We start from the raw sequence: 6,208 nt of genomic DNA on the forward strand, positions 1-6,208 counted from the left end.
AATAACCCCCCCCCCCACACACACACATATTACCCCCCCTAATGTTCTATCATATGTCAACTTCTAGGGTACAATTTTGTTTGGTTGGTGTGTGTTTGTGATTTATGTGATATAGTTTGAATTCGTACTAATTGGTAGATAGGTTAATATCAAAGATAATAAGTATTTGAAGTTTATGAATTCAAAATACTGTTTATTTCAAATTGTACTGATTGGTTGTGTAAAGATTTTTGTGATATAGTTTGAATCGGCATGAATTGGTAAAAAGGTTAATATTAAAGATACATAGAATTTAAAACTTATGAATTCTGAATTTAGGGTAGCGGATTCTAAATTAGTGAAATTTGGAAAGAAAAGAAAGGCTTATTTGGAAGAAAAAAGGAGTTAAAGTGATATTTAAAATTTTGAGTTATTTTTACATTTTTATGTGAGTGATTTGAAGTGAAAAGAAAATTATGAAAATAGCTTATTAGAGTTTTTCAAATTTCAAAAAATTGTGAAATTCAACTTTAAGCTGAATTACGGAAAATTGTAACAACTCTATGTCCAAAGAAAAAAGTGCAAAATATTAATGGCCAAACACGCTCTACGTTAGTAAGGTGTAGTTTGAATGGAAACTAAGTTTTAAGAAAAATATAATGAATTTTAAAGTATGTGGCTTTAAATATGTCATCGCATTTATTTGATAATAATAATAATAACAAACACTTCATCAAAATTAATAAAATGAAAAAGTATAACATTTCTTAAACAGATTTAAACAAATATCATATAAACTGAAACGATGAAAATAAATAATAATTATTTTTTAGTGGTACGTACCATGTGTGTTTTAATTTTGGTTAGCAATAATATGATTTTCTTGATATTGATAAACTTTGTCCAATGGATTCATTAAAAAGTCATTAAATTGCATATTTAGACCGGTTTTAAACATTTCCCAGTGAAGGGTTACATCATCTTAATTTAAAACATTATATTATATAGTATTATACAAATACCGGTATTTTCATTATGAGTTCAAATTTTGTGCACTGATCTGACATGACAATATGAAAATAAATTACACTAGAGATAGTGGCGGAGCTAAAAATTTTAATAAGGGGTTCGAAATTTGAAGAAGTAAACACACGAACTAATTGAAGGGGGTTCAATATCTACTATATATACATAAAAAAAATTTAATCATATATAAATAGTAATATTCTCCATCGAAAGGGGTTCGGATGAACCCCCTAACAGTATGTTGGCTCCGTCCCTGCTAGAAGGTTTACAAAATTCTGCAATTCACACAAAGTATAGCATTTTGCTACGTTCTTCATTAATATGAGAGGTGAGATATTCATCGTCGAGAGTCATTGGATTTTAAAAGAAGCACACATCTCCCTCGCGCGAGGGGCAGACTGTCAATTTAGTATTACTTGGTGCTTTACGCGGTACTTTTAACTTAATCATATCTTGTGTTCATGTTTTGAACATTTAAAATCGTATTTATTATAGTGTGTTTTACATTATTTTTGTCGTGAATTTAGATTTAATCAATTCTCAATATGAATATCATAGAAAGATATTAGTAAATAAAACGAATATTTTGTACAACAATCAAATGTGGTATTCTTTCAACCTCAATATATTCTCTTGTCAAAAGGGATTTTGAAAAATATACTCTATATTTTCAATTCCTTTCCCTATTAACCCTACATTGTCTCAATATGTCTCCCACTACCCCTATTACCCCACCACACCCACTCTACCCTACCCCCACCCCCACCAAAACATTAAAAAAAATTAATAGACTTTTCAAAGTTGAAAGTGTAGTCACAATCTTATAAAGGATATGTGGACTCTTACCAATTCCCCTCTCTAGGCTATTTTTTAAATATAGGAAGTAAATAAAAGTGCATTTATGAAACAACCAACTTTTTCTACTAACTTGTAGATGTGTTTAATGAAGCATATAACAAAAGTGTGTATGTACCTAACAAATAGTACTATATACTATACTCTAAAACATATATATAGGTATAGGTCTCATTCATTTTTCTTTGACCTAGAAAAAGAATTTTTCTTTCTACTTCAATGATTTTTCCAACAAACAACACTCACTTCTTGCAAAAAAATAAAAATAATGTATAAAGTAATAGGTTTAACCAAAGTTATAGAAAAACACATCTTATCTTTCTTTTTTTCTAGTTTCTCATCCATTGTTTGATAGTGGTATAAAAAATTACAAATAACTAGTTTTTAACTCTTGTAACTGAAAAAAATGATAAGTCATTGTCGTAGAGTTTTAAATTGTCACAAGTAAAATTTCAGGATAACATAGAGTTCCGTCTATAAAATTTGAAGGTGAAACTCCTAGATAGTGACTATTTTTTTTAAAAAAATATTTGAAAAGTGGTTAGAAGAAATTGCACGATTTGTCCTTCAAAAGAAGGGTTTTAAAATTTTTGTCACTTGAATGGATTGATCATTAATTTTTGCCTCAAAATCGTGTCTAATGGGGCATAAGTTCTTTATGGATGCGATGCATAATTTGTGGAATATAATTATGATGCGAAAATATAAACTTATGTCCCACGAAAAAATTATTTTCCTTGAGGGACAAAAAATAAACCAGCACAAAATAGCAACAAAAGTGCAAAAGACCTAATTAATTTCAGGATATTATAGTGGAGTTTTACAAGTGGAATTTGAAACTCTACAACAACAACTAGTTTTTGAAATAACAGGACTAAAAAGTAGTTAATAGTCGGTATTCAAATATATATTTTGCACTCGCTTTAGAACCCGATTAATTGAATTTGCACTTGTAAAGCCCATTATACGAGAAGAGCTCCCTATTAAGTTTTTCTTTCTATTATCAGCATCCGAACTTGAAAACTTTGATTAAAATTGATTATTTTTTTTACATTTCAAATATAAATATCAAATGCTTTCTAGCCTTCTCTCCAAATCTTTTGGGCCATATTTGAAATCTTAAGCTCCCTTTTATATTATTTTTTCACACAATAAAAAATAGCAAACAAAAGGAGAAACTTGAGCATAATATCATTATAATTTAATATTTCTCATTCAATATTTTTTTTATCATATAATTAGTTCAAAAATAATTTTCCATACTTGAAAATCATGAAAAATATTATTTAAAAAGTGGGGAAATATCTCTTAGTAGTCTAGATTTGTCTCTATTTTATTTTCCTGAGACAACAAACATACCTAACTGCACTGATTGGAGCTTGATATATTGGTCTATTTGTCTGCATATAAAATAAAATTTAGCATAAGAAAGAAATAATTTAAATTTTTGTGATTATTAATAAAAAATGAGAAAAAATTCACGTGAAAATCTGAATTATTGTCTGAGGATTTGAAACATCCTCTGCCTAAATACTGTGGATAGTTTTGTAAAACAGTATTTTTTATTTTCCTTACACTATGAAAACCCCACAATGAATTGAAACTAAAATAAAAAAGGTAACATATATATTCAAAAATAATATAAGTAATACTATACTTAGTATGCTTTAAAATAGTAAAAACTACATAAAAAGTACTACATACTATATTACAATAATTAACAATTATTTGACACTTTCAATTCTATCAATGCCATATAAATTAGGATAAAAAAGGTAACATATATATTCAAAAATAATATAAGTAATACTATACTTAGTATGCTTTAAAATAGTAAAAACTACATAAAAAGTACTACATACTATATTACAATAATTAACAATTATTTGACACTTTCAATTCTATCAATGCCATATAAATTAGGATTAAAAAGGTAACATATATATTCAAAAATAATATAAGTAATACTATACTTAGTATGCTTTAAAATAGTAAAAACTACATAAAAAGTACTACATACTATATTACAATAATTAACAATTATTTGACACTTTCAATTCTATCAATGCCATATAAATTAGGATTAAAAAGGTAACATATATATTCAAAAATAATATAAGTAATACTATACATTACAATAATTAATAGCTTAAATATTTAAAAGTTATATAAAAAATATAATTGACTCTCTAAATTCTATTGGTACCACATAAAATGGATTATATGATAAACGTATATTGTTTGAAATTGACGAAAAAGAAACTATAAATTACAATAATTAACAAAAAAATTCGCTCGACTCCAACAAATCTATCAATTAATGCCACATAAATTGGGACATGGGAAATAACATATATTCTTTAAAAATTAAGTTCAAAATGTACTATAAAATACAATAATTAACAACTTAATATAGTAAAGAGACATATAAAAAATAGTTAATATTTGAAATTTTGCATGTGCCACATAAATTAGAACAAAGAGAGTAATAAATATTATTTTCAAAATTCTGTAAAAAAAGGTACTACAAATCACAATAGCTAACAATTTAAAATATTTTTAGAATCATATAAAAATTTCAATAACTTCTCAAATTTCATAATATATGACATAAGAAGAGGGAATAACCAATATATTTATAAAAATAAATGACATATAAAATGAAATGGAGAGAGTATTAGTTTTTGAAACTGGAAAAGGACAAAACACATATAAAAAAAAAGTTGGTTTAACTCTCAAACATAAAAAGTAACATATGTTATTAAAAACTTTAATAAAAAGTACTATAATTTACAATAAATAATAACTTAAAATATCTACAAGACAACAAAAAAAAGACTAATTTTTGTACTGCTTGTGTCACATATATTAGGATTGGGATGATTTTAAAATTTTAATTTTGGTTATACATTATAAAATAGCCGAAAAATTGAATGATATAATTTTTTTTAAAATAACCGAATGAATAGTCCTATCGATAACCCTAATGTTACTTCTACTCTGTTTATTTTTACTTAAATTTAGAAAGATATGCTTCATTTCTACCCTCAATCTTATCGCTACATTTATTTGCTATTTAAAATTGAAATTAAAAAGACAAATGACAAATAAGTTTCTATATTAGCTCACTTATGAGCAAAATATATTATAACAATCTTTACTAATTTTATAACAATACATAAACTATACTCCCTCCGTCCCATATTAGATGGGCACTTCCAACTTTACACGGTGATTAAGAAATCATTAATACATTGGAAGACTTCACCATTTTGCCCTTTCTTTATATCAATGCACATTGAAATGAGTTACAAAAAATACACATACAATATAGGAATGGTCATATTAATTGTAGGGGTAAAATGGAAAAGAATTAATTAATTCTATCCTAATTTAATAAGTGCTCAAATAATATGAAAAAAAAATTTTTAGTAAGATTCTCATCTAATATGGGACGGAGAGAATAACAATATAACTTTGTTAATGTTGGGCCCGGGCAGCGCCCGAGCTTTCGTTACTAGTATAAATAGAAAAACTATTTTGTATAAATTCTTCCTTAATTTTTCATTAATTTTAATTGTATAGTTCCAACGTTCAATTTTAATATTTTCCATAAATTCTCCCCACAAAATGCTTTTTCTTTATTTGAAGTCGAGAGTGAGGGTCGAATATTGTCTAGTTTTTCTTTTCAGTATTGTTATTATTTCTCTTCTATTGTCTTATTCTTTGATGTTATGACTTCTTGTTATTTCAATTATCGTATTAATTTGTTGTTGTTGTAGCTCTTTTCTACGTTATTTAATTTCAGCATGACTTTCTTCACTGCTGGATTTTCTTTTCATATTTGTGTTTGATATTTTTTTGTTTGAGTCAAGGATCAAGGAAACAATTTATCTTCCTTCTAAGGGCAAATCATAATGTTGCATAACCCCATTTATGGATACATCATACATTGGATATGTTGTTGTTGTATAATTTAAACACGAATATATGTTAGTCATGAGCTATTTAACGATAGATTAACGAGAGAGATTTCGTGCACTATGCTATATTAAGTGATTTATATATTTTTTTTAAAAGAAGAGTATTATTGATTTGACTGTGAAACAGTAATAGTCAAAGTATAAGAGTATATATGTACAGAAAACATAAATTATTATTCTTTACTGTGAGATTTTTATGTCAGCAATTAATAAATATATTTTTCGTCAATGATCAATTAATATTATTAGTTAAATGTTTTAATAACAAATAATATATTATTAAGAATTAAGGTGAACAACCTACTACCACCATTTTTTCAAGCCATCTATTTAATGTAGTAATAAAAGTCCTAATTTAATTAATT

Source organism: Solanum tuberosum, unplaced genomic scaffold (assembly GCF_000226075.1).
Source record: "Solanum tuberosum cultivar DM 1-3 516 R44 unplaced genomic scaffold, SolTub_3.0 scf00148, whole genome shotgun sequence".
Taxonomy (NCBI): domain Eukaryota; kingdom Viridiplantae; phylum Streptophyta; class Magnoliopsida; order Solanales; family Solanaceae; genus Solanum; species Solanum tuberosum.